At 38.4% G+C, this 23,562-nt stretch overlaps 1 long non-coding RNA gene and 1 pseudogene across 2 annotated transcripts; both read left to right on the top strand.

The window, feature by feature from the left end:
* The first annotated feature begins 20,171 nt into the window (after positions 1-20,171).
* LOC149834181 (F-box protein At5g46170 pseudogene) lies at positions 20,172-21,788 on the top strand (annotated as a pseudogene). Its single transcript, XR_016432751.1, has one exon. The product of XR_016432751.1 is annotated as an F-box protein At5g46170 pseudogene (transcript).
* Positions 21,789-21,984: 196 nt separating this feature from the next.
* LOC149834180 (uncharacterized) lies at positions 21,985-22,780 on the top strand. The gene is made up of 2 exons (XR_016432750.1): positions 21,985-22,214; positions 22,352-22,780. It is a non-coding gene; the product is annotated as an uncharacterized LOC149834180 (long non-coding RNA).
* The last annotated feature ends 782 nt before the right edge of the window (positions 22,781-23,562 follow it).

Raw genomic sequence — 23,562 nt, 5'->3', positions numbered from 1 at the left:
GAACATATGTCAACCTGATCATGTGATCAATGGCGCCAGAGTCCATGATTCACTTGGAAGAAATAAAAGAGGAGAGAAGGGATATGTGATTATCTGAATCATTGGATTCTTGAGGGGTTGAAGTGGCCACACATGCTTTCCTGATATTCTGTAAGGATCTGGACCAACTTTTCGAATGTGAGACGTTTTTGTAATATCATCACATAAAACCTGAGCAACTTACGAGCTTCCTCTCTTATTAAAGTGGAGCAAATGACATTGAGAATGAAGATTTGGAGTAATAAGAATTTGACTTTGTAGATTCTAATAATTTGGTCCCAAACTAGTTATGGGTTGAAAAAACTTTTCCTGTTTTCAAAGTTTCTGGATTGACTTTTGTAGAGTAATGAAGATAACAAAATTATTTGTGAAAGCAATATAGGATCTAACAAAGGCACAATCAAATCACAACACAAGGGTTTACATGGTTCGGTCAACACAACCTACATCCACGGGGCACAGAGAAAATAATCCACTATAATAAGAGTAGATAGTACAATGTAGAGAGTGCAACGTTCAATAGCTTGCCCAAAGCTAAACAGAATAACAACAAAGGAATTACAGGAAGAGAGGGATACAAGATTACCTCTCGGGTGCACAACCCGAGTCAAAACCCACACCACAACTAACACCTCTCTCTGAGGATCAATGCGTGGTGACAAACCTTCTTCCTTCATCTTCTTCTCTCCACTCCCTCTCTTACTTTTTCTCTCTCTGCACCCTGCACACAACCACTCTGCTCACAACACTCAGCCTCTGCACCCCTATTTATAGATGGCATAGAGCCTTCTAGACTTATTCCAGAAATTGAAGGGGTTTTGGCCCTTCAACTTCTTCTGCATTAATAGGAAGTGGGTGACTATTCCACTTCCCCACATCATTAATGGAGGGATAGGGCTGGCCCTTCAACTTCTCCTACATTAATGGAAAGTAATGGGTGGCTATTTTACTTCCCCACATCATTAATGAGAGATAGGACTAGACCCAACAATCTCCACCTCCAGCTCAAGGGGATACTCCAATTCAACTAATCAACTGGAGTCCATGTCGACCAACTGCCGACATGTATTTTGTTTCTCCATTGATAAGGCCTTTGTGAGCATATATGTACCATTATCATTTGTGGAGATCTTTGCAAAATGAAGTAAAATTTTCTCAAACACATCTCGGATCCAATGGTACCTGATATTTATATGCTTTGACTTTGAGTGAAAACTCAGATTCTTGGTGAGATGAATGACACTCTGACTGTCGCAGTACACTAAGTACTTGTCTTGCTCTAAACCCAACTCCTTCAAGAATCTTTTCATCCATAGCATCTCTTTGTAAGCTTCTATAAGAGCAATGTACTCTGCCTCAGTAGTAGACAAAGCAATACACCTTTGCAATTTTGACTGCCATGATACAACTCCTCCTGCAAAAGTGAGTACAAAACCTGATGTGGACTTCCTTGTATCAATATTTCTAACTATATCTGCATTTGTGTAACCTGTCAAGACAAGTGGTCCACCCCCAATGCTTAAACAAACTTTGGAGCTCCCTCTGAGATATCTAAAGATCCACTTTACTGCTGCCTAATGTGTTTTTCTTGGATTTGCAAGAAATCTGCTAGCAACACCTACTGCATATGTGATGTCTGGTCTCGTACATACCATCGTGTACATCAAGCTTTCGACTATTGAAGCATAAGAAACTTTCTTCATTTTCTCCTTCTCCTCATCACATGATGGACTCTGCTCTGAGTTCAGCTTGAAGTGATCTGCAAAAGGAGAACCAATTGGCTTTGCATTGTTCATATTGAACCTGTCCAACACCTTCTCGATATACTTCTCCTGTGATAACCATATCTTATTGGTTTTTCTATCACGAGAGATCTGCATGCCCAATATTTTCTTTGTTGGCCTCATGTCCTTCATTGCAAAGGTCTTACTCAGTTCCTTCTTGAGTTTGTCAATTATAGACATCTTTTCCAAGGATAATCATATCATCAACATATAACAAGAGAATAACAAAATTTTCACCGAACCATTTTATGTAGACACAATGATCTGAAGTTGATCTATTGTATCCATTTTCAGCCATAAATGAATCATATTTCTTGTACCATTGTCTTGGAGCTTGTTTTAGCCCATACAAGTTCTTTTTCAACCTGCAGACAAGATTTTCTTTACCTTTGACTTTGAAGCCTTCTAGTTGCTTCATGTATATCTCTTCCTCCAAATCACCATGAAGGAAAGCAGTCTTCACATTTAACTACTCAATCTCTAAGTTCAGGCTAGCAGCAATACCTAGAGCAACATGAATAGAAGACATTTTAGCAACAGGAGAGAAAATCTCTTCAAAGTCAATACCTTGCTTTTGACTAAAGTCTTTCACAACCAATCTGGCTTTGTACTTTGGTTGAGAACATTGTTCTTGAGTCTTCAACCTGAAAACCCACTTGTTCTTCAAGGCCTTTCTGCCTTCTGGTAGTTCTACCAAGTCATAAGTGTGGTTCTTCTGCAATGCATCCATCTCATCATGCATAACTATTAGCCATTGCTCTTTCTGCTCACACTCATGTGCTTTCTGGTAACTCTCTGGTTCACCTGCATTAGTATGCATCACATACTCATGTGGAGAATACCTTCTAGAAGGTTGTGACTCTCTGAAAGATCTTCTGAGCTGGGGTTCTAGAGTTGGTTGTTCTCCAACTTCTTCTTGATCAATATGGCCTGCATGTAAATCAACATCAGTCTCTGCATCCTTTTTCTACACTGTTCTTCCTTCAACTTGTGCCACTGAAGGAGTATCTGGATCCAAGTGAATAGATCCACCTACAAAAGTCTGAATTGGCACATCTTTCTTGATATCTTCAAGTGCCTAGTCTTCAAAGAATACTATATCTTTGGATCTGAATACCTTCTGCTTCTCTGGATCCCATAGCATGTAGCTGAATTCAGCATCACCATATCCCAAAAAAATGCATTGCCTCATCTTATCATCAAGCTTGGACCTCTTCTCCTTGGGAATATGTGTAAATGCCTTGCATCCAAATACCCTTAGGTGCTTGTAGAACACATCCTTTCCTAACCACACCCTATCTGCAATATCATTTGCTAAGGCATGAGCATGAGACAAGTTGATCACATTAACTTTCGTCCTTAAAGCCTTGCCCTAGAATTTCTTTGGTAGCTTGGACTGCGCAAGCATACATCTGATTCTTTCTGCAATTATACGGTTCATCATTTCTACAACTGCATTGTGCTGAGGGGTACCTGGAAGTGTCAACTCATGGTGAATTCTATGAATTTTACAATATTCATAGAATGGACCTATGTACTCACCACCATTATCTGACCTGATGCATTTCAGTTGTTTTCCTGTTTGCCTCTCAACCATAGCATGAAACTGCTTGAATATATCAAGAACCTGATCCTTGGTTTTTAGAGGGTATGCCCAAACTTTCCTGGAGAAGTCATCTATAAAAGTAACAAAATAAAGTGCATCATTGAAAATTTTCACATCAGTAAAACCATTAATAGTTTTTGTTCTCAAAGAACCACAAACATCAATATAAACTCGCTTCAGAATATGAGATTTTCTATGAAAGACATTTCTAACAAAGATATTCTATGTTGCTTACCAGCTAAGCAATAAACACACGGGTTTAGATGTGTACTTTTTAACTCTAGAAGTCGTTCCCTCTTAGCAAGAATCTGCAAGCCCTTCTTACTCATGTGGTCTAATCGACTATACTACAAATCAATAGAAGAGTCCTCAGCTGTATTCAACTGTCCCTTGCATACCTTTCCTTGAATCTTATAAAGAGTACACCTCTTTTCTCTGGCCTAAACCAATGACCCGCTGTTGAGTTTCCACTGTCCTTAGCTGAAAACACTGCTCCTGCCCTCTTCATCAAGCTTTCCTACTGAAAGCAAATTCAACCTTAAGTCTGGAACATGTCTGACATCTGTGAGCACCAACATGTACCAAAGACTGGTCTGGAGATGAATATCTCTAATCCCTATAATTTCTGACGTTCTTGTGTTTTCCATTCGGACAAGACCAAAATTATTGATCATGTATATACTGAAATACTCTCTCCGTGGTGTAGCATGATACGAGGCTCCTGTGTTTATGACCAAATTTGTATCTTGGCACACACAGATACATGGATTATTAGTAGTAGACAAAATTACAAGCTCACCTTCAACTGTGGCTATGGTATCTTCTTTGGTTTTTGATGATTCTGTCTCTTTCCATTTTTTCTGATTTTTCTTTGGCTCTTTGCATTGATTCTACCCTTTTTTTCCACAATTGTAGTAAGTGATGTCCTTCCTTGATCTGGACTTGCTCCTATATCTGTCATCATTTTTTCTGTCTTTTGATCGACCTCTGCCTTTGGATGAACTCACCATCAATCCTTCACCAAAATCCTCATTTGGTGATGATTTTCTCCTAATTTCATTTGAAATGAGCGTACTTGTGACCTCTTCTATATCCAATATTTCTTTTTCATAAATTATGGTTGTCACAAAATGCTCATAGGACGGGGACAATGAGGTTAGTAACAACAAAGCTTTATCCTCATCTTCAAGTTTAACATCCAAACTAAACAAACCAACAATAATCTTATTAAACACACTGAGATGATCAAGAATGAGAGTACATTCCTTTATACGAGGACTATAAAGTTGTTTCGTGAGGTGTAACTTGTTGGACAAGTTCTTGGTCATATAGAGGCTTTCCAACTGCAACCACAATCCTGCCGTTGTCCTCTCTTCCATCACATTATACATAACTTCATCTGATAGACATAACTCAATCACACCAGTGGTCCTCAAGTCAAGATCATCTCATTCATCATCGATCATGGTCTCTGGCTTATTCGTCTTCCCGACAAGGGCTATGTGCAACCCTTGCTGTGAAGTAGATCATTCACCCTTCTTTGCCATAAGGAGATGTTTTATTTGCCATCAAACCTCTCCACCTCAAACTTGGAGCTAACTAACTTAGAAGACATAACTTTCCACGAACCAACTCTGATACCACTTGTAAAGTAATGAAGATAACAAAAATATTTGCGGAAGCTATATAGGATCTAACAAAGGCACAATCAAATCACAACACAAGGGTTTACATGGTTCGATCAACACGACCTACATCCACGGGGCACAGAGAAAATAATCCACTATAATAAGAGTAGATAGTACAATATAGAGAGTGCAACGTTCAATAGCTTGCCCAAAGCTAAACAGAATAACAACAAAAGAATTACAGGAAGAGAGGGATACAAGATTACCTCTCGGGTGCACAACCCGAGTCAAAACCCACACCACAACTAACACCTCTCTCTGAGGATCAATGCGTGGTGACAAACCTTCTTCCTTCATCTTCTTCTCTCCACTCCCTCTCTTACTTTTTCTCTCTCTGCACCCTGCACACAACCACTCTGCTCACAACACTCTGCTCTTTTCCCACCAGCACGCAGCCTTTTCACTCCTATTTATAGATGGTATAGAGCCTTCTAGATATGAGCCTTCTATACTCATTCTAAAAATTGAAGGGGTTTTAGCCCTTCAACTTCCTCTGCATTAATGAAAAGTGGGTGGCTATTCCATTTTCCCACATCATTAATGGAGGGATAGGGCTGACCCTTCAACTTCTCCTACATTAATGGGAAGTAGTGGGTGGCTATTTCACTTCTCCACATCATTAATGAGGGATAGGGTTGGACCCAACAACTTTAGGCCTGATAAAGCAGAAGCGTAGAAATCTAACTCTTTCCAAATAACCCTTAAGATTCCCCGACATTAACTGAAAGGACGATCAACTTTTTTATGTTCTCTAATATCCCATGATAATTGGTATATGAGAGCAACATTGTATTGTTCATTGTACACTTTCTTAGTCGTAGTCCATGTAGCCTCAGTCGTGTACCAAAAGAGAAACCCCTCTACAATGTAAAAACACTCTCAACACAACGAAGAAGACACGGATTTACGTGGTTCAGTGTAATATTCACCTGCATCCACGGAACTCTCACAATCACTCACCCCTTTTCTTGAGGTGATGCATTATATACTGGGTTTGATACAGAATAGAATGGAGTTCTACTCTCAACACAACGAAGAAGTCACAGATTCATGTAAAGTTTGGAAAGAATTTACTGAGATACTAAGAGACAGGTTAAAGGGTAAACTAACTCAGCAATGTGCTCATTGTTAGTTTTACTAATGGGATTATCCTTTTTGTTATTTTATGTTAGAACAATTTTTTGTCTATTTTGGGTCTTTACAGTTATAGTGATCTTATTTAATAGGGGTTTTTACAGTAATAGTGACCTTATTCATGCTAATGCATAGAATTTGAACACAATATAACCTTATAAAAGATAAGTTCTAAGCTATATATATATATATATATATATATATATATATATATATATATATATATATATATATATATTAGTGTGATCTTTTTTTGCTTTGTTTGCTAGACCAATAGGAAAACCATCCGTCATTGATCATACATTCACAGACCCCTAGTTGATAAAAGCATTGAGGTCCCCCCCTTGCCTGCTGGAGAGTAAGCCCAGCTTGGATCTTGCAATAAGGGATGCCCCCCATGGATTTTCAGCCATGGTCTCACCGCAACCGCCCACTACACCAAGAAGAGGGAGTCCTTGTGGGAGATCGTGGGCAACCTGAATAGTGTATTTTCTATTGGATTCAACCAAATCAATAATAAATTTAGCAAGTTGTGTGAGGTTGCGGTTTCAATGAACTTAGAGTGACTTGTCTTAGTCCATCCCTCTGGACTTTCAATTCAACCCAAATAAAAGTGGTCATCAAATTTGATAAAGACTATCAAAGGTGATGTTTCTTAGCTTTCTTTTGCTTTAGAAGAAGACATCTCCCACTAAAAGAAGTTAGACTTCCACAGTTCCTCCAACCAGTGCATGGCGCTCTTGCAAGCAAAACCCTAGCATTTTTTTTTATTAAAAATAAACTTAAAACTAAGACAATTGAAAATGCCAATGAAGCATTTTCATGCATGTTGAAAACCTACAAGTATGAAGAAAAAATAAGTCGTCAAATGAATTTATACAATTCTCACAGTAGGTTTAATATGTTTCATGCGAGTAGAACACAACCTTTTTCCTACAAAAAAGAAAATGGAAAAACCGTTTGTTTCATTCCCATGGAAGGGAAGGTTCTCTCATGAGTTTCTGCAAACCCTTGCCAGCGCAGCTTTCCCATGAAAGTCCTTTCATATGGATTAACATCAAAAGAAGAAGGTAACAGAAAAAACTGGGGCCCACTTTTGCCAGCATCATGACATTTTCCTACCATGATGCTTGGGTGTTATTTCACCCATGGTGGGAAAGGGATGCCAGCTCAGCACTTTCTCATGAAAACTACATAACAGAAATGCGGTAATATAGTGATAACTGGATTTTATGATGAAATGAAGCACAACTACCCAGCTTTCTTGCTAGTTGGCTCAGCAAGAGAGTCTGAAAAAAGCAAGAACGATAATAAGGAGTAATTGGACCAACTACACGAAAGTTCCTGTGCACATGATAAAATGACGTGTTTGGGATCGATTGAAATGTAACCAAGTCCATGAACTTCAAACATTTCTTTTGTTGCGTCACTTTTGGCGTGGCTGCAGTTGAAAAAACTTCATTTAGAACACATCTTTTTCAATAAAACTTTGAAAACTGAAAAATGGAAATCTTTGTTCTTTACAAATAAAAGCTAGTTCTTTTTAGATTAGGACAAGTAAAATTATATTAAAAATACTTTAAAATAGCTCTAATATGAATATAATTGGGTTCGAGTAACATCGAAGCTTAGACTTGAAGCCCATAGTTCCTATATCCTAACTTGATTTTCAAAGAAAAATCTCAATCGTTAAAAAGAAAATAAGAAAATCCCATGCATATGCCATTTTTTACCTCGTTTTATAAATTTAAGGCTGAATTAAATTCATATATATGTTATTTAATTTGGATCTTTTTTTTTAGTATCTCTCTTTTGATATGTTGTCTGTCCATTTTTTAGATTGTGACACGTTTTTAATCATGAATTCATTCTTTAATGATTTTTTTTTTGTTTCTCCATACTGATAGCTATGGGGATGGCCAGATTCATTAGAACAACGTTTTCTTTTTTTGAGGAAAAAAAAAACATTTCATTGATCATCCAAAAAAGAGACACACAACGCTCATGTCATAGAGAAATTGACCTGCAGACAAGTAAACAAAGAATGAAAAGAAGTGAACATAGGTTGCAACCATTTACAGACCTTAAAACCAAATTTCCGGACAACCATGCAGAACACTTAGTGATAATGCCATGTAAGATGGCATTTGAAGGTCGCGTTAAATTTTCTGCAATTAAGTTCTTTCCACAGCAACCACCACCCAGTAAATAGCCAGCACCTCCATACATGATGCCATCACTTACTAGGAAAGATAGTCTTCCAGCCAATTGTAATCATGAACCCAAGACACCCCAGAGATGTTGATCTAACACTACAAGGAAAATGCGTATTGACGACGGATTCTATACGTCGCTAGTCCGTCGCTGTACATCTTTGCGACAGATTTTGCGATGGACTAGCGGCGTATATCACCTGTCACATAACCCTAGTCGCTAAATTGCGACAGAATTTATCTGTCGCCAATCCGTCGCTATGTTGCGACGGCTTAGCGACGAATTATGTATGTCGTGAATTCATCGTTAAATGGAGACCGATTTGGTTATGCGACGGAATTTAATCTGTCGCTACTATTTATCGATGGATAAGTATCCGTCGCTAATTTCTATCAAAACGTGGCAACGGACATTAGCGATGGTTTAAATTCCGTCACAAACCGACGTTGCTTCAAATTGGCGACAGAGTAGCGACGGATAATATCCATCGCTACTCCGTCGCTAATTTGTAATAAAAATTTCAAAATTATTTTTTTGAAATATTTTGAAACTCGAGAAAAAATTATCGTACAATTCATATATCCTACTTATAAAAAAACAGTACACATAAAAAATACATACAAATTAAACACAAATGCTAAGTTAAGCAAACTTTAACAACCAAATACAGTCCTTGCGAAGTTATAATTAGTTACAAGTTTGTCAAATAAATTAAACAAAAAAATCTAATCCTCGCCAAGATTTTGGGCATCATTCTCTTCATTTTATCGATCTGCCCCTCCCTCCATGCCTCCATCAACTCCTCTATGCTGATCATCTCTAGCATCCTATAAAAGAGAACCAAAATGTTAATATTTATAAACAAAACATAATGAAATAAATTATATGCAATCCACCTAATCTAATGCAACAAAGTAAATGGCTGAATGAATGACACATAGACTAGTAATAAACTGAAGGACATTAACAAAATTATAAGAAAAAAATTATAGTAATTCAATCATGCATACCTGACGGGCACCTGAGCTCATGTTGAATGCAGATGAAGTTCCCTTGTCTTGAAAAAAGTTGCACAACTCATTACGGACAATGTTGGGAATGACTTCATTTAAAAAGTGTTACATTTTGTCCTCAAGACACTGACAAACACTATCCCAAGACATAGCAGGGTCAATAGGACGTTGGGAGTTGATGTTGGCGAAAGAACTCTGTGAGCCTAGGCTACAGGAGGCAATGACTGGTGTGGTGTTCATGTTACTCCCAAACTCGAATACACGACCTTTTTTACCTGTAACAGTCACCCATGTGGCAGGCTCAAACGTCGGATGCTGAGTGGAGTCAGTTATATCGTTGTATCATTTATTGCTCATATGACTCCTACAAAGTAATAATTAGAATATGAATTAATAATTAAGAATTACAATATTTATGATAACATAATTCAAAGTAACTTGTATATTATAATGTTTATTAATACAAAAATACATACTGTTGTCACTCTCGCCTTCTCTGATACAAAATCTCTCGTGCTCTTACATTTATGTGTTTCAACAAACACATCCTTGTAAGGCACAATGCCTTCTTTTTCTGCTTCCTGCAATGTTACATGATAAAAAAAATTGATTAATAAGTATGCAGAAATACTTACAAATTTGACAATATATATATATATATATATATATATATATATATATATATATATATATATATATATATTGATGAGTTACCATTTTCTTCTGGTGGCTCCCAAAAGTCCTAGATCAACCTGTGTGTAGCTATGCATCGAGCATTGCTGCTCGGTTTTGTGCAGCCATTGCTGAGCGGTTCCAAAATTCATTGCTCGCCCACTTGTCGCACATGCCCTCCCAATAATCTCTCCTGACAATAGGAGACCCTTCCACTTCAGTGGATCATCTATCCCACCAGCTGTTTTTTTTGCTGTAGTCTTCATATTGTGTAGCATGTCGGCAAAACAATTGGCATCCACTTTCTGTCACACTACCCTCGCGTCTTTCTCCTCGTTTGCAGTTGCAAAAAGATGGGAAGCCTACAAATACATTCAGAAAGTTAGCACACATAAATATAAAAGACTTCTTGTTATGATAAATGATTGCATACCATGAATGGGAAAATTAATCTGTCCAACACCTCTCTCGGGTACTCTTTCCATTGCGCTATCGGTCCTGAAAGATGATGTAGTAATGACTTCATAATTTCTTGTATTACTTCTTGCTGCTCAAACCTCACACTGCACATAAAAAGATACACATTAACAATCGACTGTCAATAAATACTTTTTATAAGTTAAATATTGAACAAGTAACAATGAAATACTTATGGTCGACCATCGATATACACTATATGAATTACTTGTTGTGGGTCACACTGAGAAGACCCTGCATCCGGTGTAGGTGGGTCATGTGTAGGCGAAACAACACCTACATAACAATGAGTTAGAAATTTACATAATGTATATTTCAACTAATCAAGTATACAATTATTTAAATGATATACCTATCGAAGGAGCCTGTGAAGATGAAGGCTCAGACTGGCTACCACTGGGTGCTCGACGAGTGTGTCCTCTATGAACCATATTCTAACAAATAAAAATATACTAGCAATACATTCAAACAATGCAATACATTTCAATATATTCAAATCAATACAATACATTTCAATACATTCAAATCATTCAGATCAAATTGAAAAAAACTTTTTGCAAGACATTCAAATATTGCAATACATTTCAATATATTCAAATCAATACAATACATTTTAATACATTCAAATCATTCTAAACATTCAAATCATTCAGATCAAATTGAAAAAAACTTCATGCAAGACATTCAAACATTGCAATACATTTCATTATATTCAAATCAATACAATACATTTCAATACATTCTAATCATTCAGATCAAATTGAAAAAAACTTCATGCAAGACATTCAAACATTGCAAGATATTTCAATATATTCAAATCAATACAATACATTTTAATACATTCAAATCATTCTAAACATTCAGATCATTCAGATCAAATTGAAAAAAAATTCATGCAAGACATTCAAACATTGCAATACATTTCAATATATTTAAATCAATACAATACATTTCAATATATTCAAATCATTCTAAACATTCAGATCAAATTGAAAAAAACTTCATGCAAGACATTCAAACATTGCAATACATTTTAATATATTCAAATCAATACAATACATTTCAATACATTCTAATCATTCAGATCATTCAGTTGTATGCCTCAAAATATATAGATGAAAAATTTGAAATCTTTTCTAAGGTGTACGCCTCACAAATAGAACCCTCTGCTCTTGCTTTATTCTAAACCTTTTTTTTTAGGTCAAACATGCATCTGTCAACAATATACATCTCAGATTACAATAAATTTCTTAATAGCATTGAAAAGAAAATTTTAAATAAACTTATACCTTTCAAATGGGTACATCCATCGATATTGCACAAGTCCATCAACCCTAAGTTCATATGACAAATGTATGATCACATGTTCCATAACATCAGAAAATGCTGGTGAAAATATCTTTTCTAGCTGACAAATAATAGTTACAAAAGATTCCTCAAGATTCTTTACCTCAGATACTACAACTTCTGTTGCGCACAATGTTCTAGAAAATCTACTCAACTTGGACAATACCCCCATATAGGTTTGTCTAACATATCATAGAATGCTAGAGGTATCAATCGTTGCATAATGACATGACAATCATGGCCCTTCAACCCATATAATTGTCCCTCGTCTATCTTCACAGCCCGAACAATATTAGAAACGTAGCCGTCTAAAAATCTCAACTGTCTCAACCATTGACATACAAGCTTTACTTGATCTGGTCCAAGCATGTACCTTGCATTTGGTTTCAGTACTTTGCCATTGTACTCTTTGAGTTCTAATTTTGGTCTTTTACATACCACTTTTAAATCCATACGTGCCTTCAGATTATCCTTCATTTTCTCTTTCACATTCATTACTGTATTAAACACATTATCGAACACATTTTTCTCCACATGCATGACATCCAAATTATGTCGTATCAATAAGGTTGGTCAATATGATAGTTCCCAAAATATAGATTTCTTTGAACAATTATGATCCTTCCCAAATCCAATAAAGAGCGTTGGCCTATGGGCATCTGTCAGTCCACATGGAAAGTATCACAATCTTCTTAAAATCTTTATGTCAGACAACCTTATTGGTGTACCTTCCATTTCAGTTGTGCATGCTCAAAACACATTCTTTTGTCATCGGAATGGATGATCGCTGGGTAAAAATCGACGGTGACAATCAAACCAGCGCAACTTCTTTCCATGCGTCAATCTAAACGATTTTGTATCCTCCATGCAATACGAACATGCTAACCTCTCATGTGTGCTCCAACCAGATAACATATCATATGCAGAGAAGTCACTGATTGTCCATAGAACAACAACCTTCATATTGAAGTTTTATTTTTGGTGGGCATCATACGTGAGAACACTGTCATCTCACGGTATTTTCAGTTCATCAATCAATGACCTCAATATACATCAAGATTTTGGCCCAGAGGCGTCAGACTAGGGATCAATAGAGACAAGAAAAGATTTTGACGCTTCATACACAAGCTTGGAGGTAGGTTGTATGGGGTGACAAATACCAGCAAACACGAGTATGGGGTTGATCTACCCCCAAATGGATTAAATTCATCTGTACATAAACCTAGCCTAACATTTCTCACTTTTAAAGCGAAGTTCTGATGAGTACGATCAAAGTGCCTCCAAGCTTCTGCGTCAACAAAATGTGTGATCATGTCAAACTTTATTTGCATGCCATATTATTTGTTTAGTTGTCCTCGAAGACATATAAAGACGTTACAATCTAGGGGTGAGATGAAAGTAGCAGAGTGACTTATATGACACTTCTTTTGACCTTGTGCTACAATTTTTCTTTGTCTTTGACTTGAACTGAGAATGTCCACATGATGAACATGATCTGCTATTTTCTTGATCTTTAAAATGCAACATGTAGTGATTGGGACAAGCATCTATCTTTTGATACCCCATACCTAGAGCATTGACCATAACCTTTGCATGGTAGAGATTTTGCTGCAATTTCTCATCTTTGGGCAACAGACTCTTCACATAAGAGCACAGACGATCAAAACATGATTGACTCAAATTAAACTCGGACTTCAAATTCAGTTGTTGAAGAACTGCAAACAAGATAGTGTGACTCTCGCAACCATTCTACAGTGCTTCATCAGCATCTCTAAGTAAGTCATAAAATATACTAACTGCATCATTTGTTGCTTCTTCCTGTAGCCCAGTTGGTGCATCACTATGTCCCACAACAGAACCCATTTCCGGTCCTGCGACATCAAATATCAAATTCACATATGGATTATCGTGCACCACATCCACCCGTGCATCAAAATTATTCCAAAATTTTCACCATGAAGCATCCAATTTTGATAACCACTAACAAAACCTTCTTGTATAGGTGATGTCTAACGCCATGAGGTTCTACAAATCGATTGTTCTTACACATCATGCAATGACATCTAATTCGACCAGTGGGATCTATTGTACTGACACTTGCCGTTGCGAATTCAATAAAACTGTCAACACCATCCATATATTCATGTGACACCTCATTATCAACTATCCTACAATACATCCATTCACGGTTTGCAGTCATTTTATCCTATAATATTATAGATATTATCATCACTGGTTAAAAAAAAAATCTTAATAATACATAGATTTTCGTGTGCAATACACCATCACATCATATTTATACACATCAAGAAGATATTTAGAAATTTAAAATCACATTACATATAATGATACATTCATTTGAACAAAAAAATCATGATACAATTCCACATGAAATGCATAATCAAATGAAAAATAACTTCGTGCAAGCATGGATACAGAAACATCAAACATTATAATACATTCAAATCATTCATTTCAAAATATATATCAAACATGTACCTGCCACAAACACACTTTAATATCCCACTAACTACTACCATGCTGAGCATGGAATTTGTACTCCAAAAATAAGAACACTTCTACTAATACATTAAAATCATACTCAGCATGATCTCCAAACTCCATCAAAATAGTCCTAGATATCCACAACTATGTGAGTGTGTGAACAGAAAAATGTTGCATCCAATAAATTAAATAACATGTGATGCACTTGCATCACTTACTTACCACGGGTATTTACCCGATTTTGCATTGCATTTTTAGCCACATGTGATGCTTAGCACTAAGCATCAATGTCTTTGGCTCAACAACGTACCTGCGAAGAACAAATATACAGTACAATACAGGGAGGCAGGCTGGGGGGTTACCTGCGAGGTCATCGAAGATGGGATAAAAGCGTCAGGGATGTCTGGAACACGAGCGAAAAAGATGGGAAAAGAGGATGTCCGGACGGGGGTGTTGGCCTAGGTTGGGTGCGCAGCGAAAGGGGTTCGACAAGGCTGTCGAAGAGGGGGGGGGGGGGTCGACAGCGACGTGAAGGGGGGCGATGGCCAGCGGGCCATGGGGCAACAGGAGGTCGACCGAGGGCCGACGGGAGGAGGACTGGAGGTGGACCGGAGGGGGGGGGGGGGACGGGAGGCAGGCCAGGGAGACACGACAGAGAGGAAACATAAAAGAGAAAGAAAGGAGAAAAATTAGGGATTTATGGGAAAATTAGCGACGGATTCACGACAGCCAAATTCCGGAGCTAAGCTGTCGCTATTTGGTGACGACTCAGTGACGAAATAGACATGTTGTTGATCCGCCGCTAAGCTGTAACAAATATGGCGACAGAATAAAATTCATCGCTAATCTGTCGCTACGTTGCGACAGATTATTGATAGAATATTTTTCCTCATTAAAATCGAAAATAAACGATATTTTAGAGATGAATATCATTCTCTCGCTAATCTGGCGGTACTTTGAGATGATTTTTTTCCGTTGCAAATGTCCATCGCTAAATAAGGTTTTTCTTGTAGTATAAGGGAGAGACCAAACAGATGCATAGATGTACTAAAAAATTGCGCACGACCAAAAAAGGAGATACAAAGTCTCCTTTGCCTTTTCATAAAGAAGGCAATAACTCGCAAGCCACATTCCCCATCAATGCAAGTTGCACTACGTTTTCACCTGCACCTAGCCAAATCTCATCCTTATAGCGCAAGCTCAAGAGACACCATTGACAGAGGATGGTTGAGGCAAGATGTGATCTAAGAAGAGGAGCAGAATTTTCAACCACGATGACAAATAGGAGACACAAGCTCTGGTGATAACATATTGACCATTGAGAAACATTATCACTCACCTGGTCTTGATAAAGTTTGACCAACTATCACGGTCACCCCCCATGCAAGTAGCCAAAATCACCAGTACAAGGCCGAAAGTCAATAACACCAACTCTTTAACAACAAAAAAAAACTCAACATTATTGATTAAGCAATAACAGTTAGATTTTTGTCCTCATTATTAGCTTGATCAATAACCGCGAGCCATGAATCTCTCCACTATTACTCTACTATGGACATCAATCTCGTTGTTATTGGCTTCATCAATAATAATGACGAGCTGGATATCCCCTGTAATGCCTTGCTCCTGCGCACATCTCACCATTATAGGGTTTTGCTATATAATGGCGATAGTAATGTCGCCATTATAGAGTAACCACTACAAGGATGATGGTCAATAGCTGCGACTCTTTTCGAGCGAGAAAAAATCTCACTGCTATTGATAAAGCAATAATAACAAGATTTTTGTTGCTGCTATTAGCTTCATAAAAAATGGTGAGATTTTTGTCATCGCTATAAGCTTCGTATATAACGATGAGATAATTGTCGTCATTATAGAGTGACAACTATAAAGATGAAAGTCAATAGCGGCAACTCTTTTCCAACGAAAAACAATCTCATTGATATTGATAAAGCAATAACAGTGAGATTTTCGTCGCCACTATTAGCTTTGTCTATAACAATAAGATAACTATCACCGTTATATAGTGACCACTACAAGGATGAGGGTCAATAGCGGAACTCTTTTCTAGCAAGAAAAAATGTCGCTGCTATTGATTAAGCAATAACAATGATATTTTTGTCCTCTCTATTAGCTTCATCAATAACAACAAGTCATGAATCTCACCACCATTACTCTATTCCACGATTAGCTTCATCAACAACGGTGATCTGAATAGATCAATAATGATGAGATTTGGATCTCATCGTTATAGGGTAAAACCCTATAACAATGATAGTTATGTCATTGTTATAGAGTGACATCTATAAAAATGGTTCGACGATATATATATATATATATATATATATATATATATATATATATATATATATATATATATATATATATATATATATATATATTTCTCTCTCCCTCTCTCTCTCTCTTCTTGTCTCCTCTACTATTTTGTGAAAGTGGTGGACTTTAAACGACAGGAGGATGACCTCATGGACGAGGATGACATAATGGACACAGATCCATCATTGAGAGAAGGGTTTGCGAGACGAGAAAAAAGGGAGTTGCAGAGTCCTTCTTGAAGCCCAAAAATGGTCTCTCTCTCTCTCTCTCTTCAACAATGCCCTAGGTTTAAAACTACATCAAAGTCGGAAAGAAAACCCTAGCTGAAAAACTAGTGTTTAAACACCATGGTTTTTGGGGCTTTGGTTATCTTGCATTATCGTTATTTGTTGTTTTTCATGTTTGTTTTGTTGTGCTTGCATTGTTACTGGATGAATAAATCTAGGCTTACTACAAATTGAGTAAGTTCACATTTATTACAAATTTAGGGTTTAGGGTTAACATTTTTGCTCTCTTTTTGTATTGTTTTTATTTTTGTTCTTCTCCTTATGTTGTCATCCTTGGGTAATCTTGAGGTTTCTTAGATTGGTTTCATCTTATAAGCTCAAATATCATGGCTTCAAGTTTGATTTCTTTGTGGGTACTGGCAGATTTCCTCCTTTTTTTCACCCCAGCCTATTTTGGGGTTGACGAGATCGATACACTATCATTGTGATTTTGCTGTTCAATTGCTTGAGTTTGTTACGGCAACTGATCTTGATTTGTTACAAATTCAATGTTGCCAGGGGCCTTTTCTCATAGTAAATTAAAATCCAGTATCAGATTTGTTCACGCCTTGACACATATACAAATGTGGTTCACTTCTTTATTTAATGTTTTTTGTTCGATGCTGGTGGTTGAATATTCTGGTGCTGAATATTTTGAACCTGAACTTTCATCAGGGATACATATTAGGTGAGAAGAGAGGCACAACGTGGTGCATAATTGATCAAATGAGAAATAGTGCAGACAATTTTCAAGAACAAAGATAATCATCATTTTGCTAGTCAATAGTTTCTATTTAATGGATGCTATTCAAAATCCATTGATTTCTATATTTTTTAAAGTGTTAACTGTTAGGTATAAATAAATAATTGTTTGTTTTTAGATTGTTAACTGTTAGGAATAAATAAATAATGGTTAAATAATCAATTAGCAAAATTCTAAATTTTTTGTTTTTATATATATTGGCAAGATCCTTGTCTTACCATTATAAACAAGATCCCTGTCTGGCCGTTATAGCCTATAATGGCTAGTTAATTCTCCCTGTTATAGCCTATAACAGCGAGATAAAATCTCACCATTATGAACTATCTTACTATTAAAACTACCTCGCCACTATTAGTGTTTTCAGTTCCGACAAAATTCTTCTATGGTGTCGGGTTATCTTTTATCAGCAACCTATTAAAGTCATCGTTATTAATCAACAAATGTCATTTCTTAACGGCAGCTTATCGGTGGAAAATATCACTGTTATAGGCCAATAGGAGCAAAAAAATAAAACAATAGCAGTGAGAAAAATCACCGCTATTGACCCTCATCCTGCACTTACAAAGTAAGGTTGTGTTCATCATGTGAAGGCTCCTAACGCTCAGACTCTCTTGTTCTAAAAGCATAAAAACCAAATCCAATGAAACATGAGCCGACTTCCTTTTGTCACTAAAAAAAAAACACTTTTTTTTGTCACTAGATCTTGACAAAAAAAAATGTCTGAATAATTTTGGAAATCTCTTTTTCTACATTCATAGGCAAATAGAAGCATCGACATCAAATAGGCAGAAAAAATGCATTCTTGATCATAATAATCCTACTCGGGAATGAGAGATAGCGGGCCTTCCACGACTGCAACTTGGAGCTAATATATGCTCCACAACCGCCTTCCACATTGCCATGGAGGTCCTTCTACAATGGAGAGGGAGAGCCAGGTAGGAAGAGAGAAGCCAACCTGTTTTTTAGTAGCTACTTAGGTGTTGGCAACACATAACAATCAATTCTCAAACATATCTTGGAGTTGAAAATTACTTGAAGAAAATTTCTTTCTATTTTTGGAGAAAATATCAGATTCTAGAGGATGCGATCATTCAAGTGACACTGTGTCACAGCTACTGCTAAGATTTTGGAAACATCAAGATTTTATTAAGATACTTTTGAAGGCTGATATAATAATACCAAGAATGTGATATTTTCAAAATAACACCTACAGTTGAAAATATCATGATTTCATTATAATAATAATGCAACAAAAACAATTGTTTAACATTTTTAATATTGCTTATATCACGTGAATTCAGGTTTTTATATATGCTGATATTTTTCAACAAAAATTCAGATTTTTCAAAATGAGACTTGTGACGTTGGGAACTAAGCAACAAAATTGGAACGAATATGATTGGAACATGAAGAAGCGAAACAACTTCAACGGGAGATTGTAGTGTCAGCAGTCTCTGTCTACGAGTTTGAATTAAAATATGCAATTTTTTCAATGTGAAAGAATGTAAAAGATATTACCAACGGGGGCTCCGCTTGTTTGGTATGAGCTGTTAGTGCACGTCACTATGTCTTGGGACGTTGCAAGTTCAAAATCCAATGGTATGTTTTGTAACTGGTGGGGTCTGCCTAACCCCAGATTGCCTTTAGAAAAAAAAGTGTAAAAATATTAATTTACCTGGTAAGGGCTTGGTGAGGTTCGTGTAATCGTCGTAAAACTTCTGTACGGGCTTTTTCCATCATAAGTCTGACCAGGCCTGTCGCCAGTATATCAGAGTCGGATTCGAGTTTGGATCTGGGTTCAATGAAGGTCCGACCGGTTAATACAGCTTCTTAGGTTAGGTGGCCTGGGGCTCTGGTACGAGTGGCGAGGATAAAGATTTGTAATTTCATGGAAAGCCATGGAAAAAATACGGTACCCTTGATTGGCGGGCCCCAGCTATCCCTCCCCACGCTGGCAAACCAAACCGATACCTCTGGCTCTAAGGATTTCCTCAGCATAAGGTTAATTTCGTCATTTGCTAAAGCCAAAAATATAAATAATCCCCCTTCCCGTCCTTCGTACACCAGCAAAGATTACGATGGCAGCCTCGTAAGAAGAGAAAACGATGAGGAACAATTTCGTCATTACGAAAGAAATCTCATCCGGCAGCTCATTCGCTACCACCCCTCGAAAAGAACGGTGGATCGTGGCTCCACGTCATCAACACCCTTCCTCTAACAAAATAAGAAAAAGAATATATATATATATATATATATATATATATATATATATATATATATATATATATATATATATATATATATATATACAAAAGAAAGAGAGTCACGCTGTTGTTGTGGTTACCCTACTGTCAAAGAAGCGAAGCGAAGCGAAGAGAAGAGAAGAGAAATGAGGGGTTGTGAGGGAGGAGGATTGGGTTTGAGTTGAGGTGAGAGAGATCGTCTCCTTCACCGGTTAGGATTGGGAATTTGAGATTGGGATTGGAGAGCAGGAAGAGAGGAATCTTGTGGGGTTAAGGCATGCTGTCGGACCCGAAGGGAGAGGTGGGGAAGGCGGCGCGGGCGCCGATGGTGGACCACTTCGACCGGCTGCCGAATTCGGTGATGCTGCTCATCTTCAACAGGGTCGGCGACGTCAAGGCGCTCGGTCGCTGCTGCGCCGTCTCCAAGCGCTTCAGCTCGCTCGTCCCGCAGGTCGACTCCGTCGTCGTCCGCGTCGACTGCGTGATCTCCGGAGACAACGACGCCGCCGGCGGCCCCAAGTCCAGGGGAGTCCTTGGCCACCTCCTCCGCCTCCTCCTCGGCGGCATCTTCCGCCCGATCCAGGCCATCCAGCAGATGATCGGCCCCAAGAAGGTGATCCTCGCCGAGGTCTCCCACCACTCTCCCGGCGAGGTTCTCCGCAATTTCAGGGAGATCCGCCGCCTCCGGATCGAGCTCCCCGGCGGCGAGCTTGGCGTCGACGCCGGTGCCATGCTCAAGTGGAAGGCCGAGTTCGGGAGCTCGCTTGAGAGCTGCGTCATCCTCGGCGCTACCTCCTTCCGCCGGGGAGACGATGCCGCCCCCCCGCCCGATGTTTCCGCTGCTGAGAGGGAGCCGAATTTCGCCGCCTCTTCCGCCGCCGGGGATCAGGGGACCATCCCGGAATCGTTCTACACCAACGGCGGGCTGAAGCTGCGGGTCGTCTGGACGATTACCTCGCTGATCGCCGCCTCCGCCCGGCATTACCTCCTTCAACAGATCGTCGCCGAGCACCCGACTTTAGAGAGCCTGGTTCTCACTGATGTCGACGGGCAGGGGATGCTCTGCATGGGGAAGGAGCAGCTGGCGGAGTTCAGGCGGGCGCCGGTCGCCCCCTCGTCGTCTTCTTCCAACAGGACGCAGGTCCCGGCCTTGAACATGAAGCTCTGGTACGCCCCTCGCCTCGAGCTTACGTCTGGGTATGCGTTGGAGGGGGCGACGCTCGTCGCCATTAGGCCTATCGATCGGCCGATCAAGAAGGAGACTACGGAAGCGTTTGTTGCGAACGCGTTCGAGGAGCCGTTCGGAGAAGCCGCCAAGGCCATGGTTAAGAGGAGAACTTACCTCCTAGAGATGAACCCCTTCTGAACGAATCCGCTTCGTGATCTCTTGCAAAAAAAAATTATTTGGTTCTGTGGGAGTGAGGGAAAAGGGGGAGACGACGATCTTGGAGTTGGGCGGAGATAAGGGGTTGAAGGGATGACAGTGAGAATGAATTGGGTTTTGTACATCAATAGTTGATGATAGCGTGGAAACTTGGCAGTAAGATCGATGATCTATCATGATGATTGATGATGATGAAGATGCTATGAGCAACTCTGTAAAACAATCCTCCACAATGTTTGTAATAATAATGTATTTTTTTCTTTTTAATCTAGTGCATATGAATCTCAGTCCCCTCTCAAAAAATGGCGATGCTTCTTCTTTCTTTTACTCTTTTTAATGGGTTCTTCTTATGGGCTCAATTCATTTTGCAATGCGGTAAAAACTGGTGAGATGGGTTTGCTGACTTTAGAAATTTCACTATGGCAGCGTGCCATCAACGTCTCTTTTAAAATCTTTACTCTTACATTGCATGTTGTGTCTGCTGCAGTGTTGTTTCTGAGTTTCTTGTTTCTCTATTATTGCTATGTTGTCGTCTATATCCTATAGTTATTGCAGATTATTGTGGTATTTCTTTTCCTCAGTGTTGTCACTAATTCTGCTTCTTATGTGCATCAGGTGTGCCCTTGTTTACATTGGGTTGGTTGTTGATGTCCTGGATGCAATACACTCCCTCAGGAAAGTGGTCGTGCGTGTCATCCCATATTTACTATGCCTCGTGAGAGTTGCAGGAAAGTGTGTTAAGGTATGTTCATATTTTTGTGGACATAAAAAAATCAATTCTTTTGGGATTGTAAAGTTGATTTGTATGTCCTGCACTGTCATGTTTCATCAACAGTTTCTTTGTCATAATCAGTGTTAACTCATGTATTTGAAATATAGGTGTGCTTAATCACGTCTGTCATATTTGTCATCAGCAAGTCCAATTGATCTGAGAAGAAAAGAATATACTCTTGGGGCTTTCTACCACAAACTTAAAGATGTCTTCAGCCTCAGAGTGTGTTGGCTATTATACCACAGCCAATTACTTTCTAAGATTCACTCGAATCATCCAATCTTCAAACTTTTGTTGACAACCAGCATAAGATCTAATTTCTATGCCTCATTCTGTAAATCGTATTTGGACCTGCTTCTCTGTCGAGTACGCCATAGAAAATATGCTAATGCTAATATAACAACACCATAATACTGTAACAGATTCCACCAACTCCAGTAGCTCTTCTCTGTGCTTCTTTCTCATGATAGGATGGTCTTTGTATTGGGCTCTGGGTGTTCTTTCTGGGAAGAAGTAATTATGTGAAAAAAGAAAAAGCTTCCTTTCATTCTCCTTTTCAGTATTATATGTGCCGTAATATCAGGCATTAGACAATATATAATCCTCAATCATGTGATACATAGAATCACTGTTTCATTTGTCTTTACATCTACTACATTGTTTGCTGTTTCAGTTTTCATAGAACATGAAGGACCACATCCAAAGGAAAGCACAATGTTGGAACAATTATTATTACCAAGATACCCATTGTATGCAAGGAGAATAACACTAGTCAAGCATGCTTTGTCTGGTGTTCTTTTCTAACTGATATAAAGGTTGACATGGTTATTTAGGTGAGATCCCTGCTTCGGAGAAAAGGACACAAAAGGTAATATAAGAAGACTGGAAGTAATGAAATAACAGATTTTTCATGAAGTGGTTATTCCTGTTGGTTAACCGTGATGGGCATTTTAGGTTTTCCATAGAGATGGAAAGGAAATTCCAGTTGGAGGAGAGGATCTGGCATTGGATCAAGCATCTGCGGTCTTTCTTTAACTGCGTCAGGGTGCAATTATGAAACACACAGTTAACCTAAATATGGGATGGTCCTTGGTTGGACAGGGTATCTTATCATGACCATTTCAAACGTTATATGCATCATCAAAAGGAAAGACTTATTAGAGGCTGAATGCTGGAGAGATGGATAAATTTGGGATCTAGACTTATTAAAGACCTAGTTGTGCTGGCTATGCCTGCCGTACACACCCGACAGTGTAATCCCGTGGCACACCTCTTGCTAGTTACCGTGCTACATCCCATTTCAAGTCTGAATAGGTTG

Source organism: Nuphar pumila, chromosome 6, assembly GCF_984573655.1.
Source record: "Nuphar pumila chromosome 6, dmNupPumi1.hap1.1, whole genome shotgun sequence".
NCBI lineage: Eukaryota > Viridiplantae > Streptophyta > Magnoliopsida > Nymphaeales > Nymphaeaceae > Nuphar > Nuphar pumila.
Note: the sequence above shows the minus strand (reverse complement) of the source record. Positions and strands in the feature narration are given on the sequence as shown.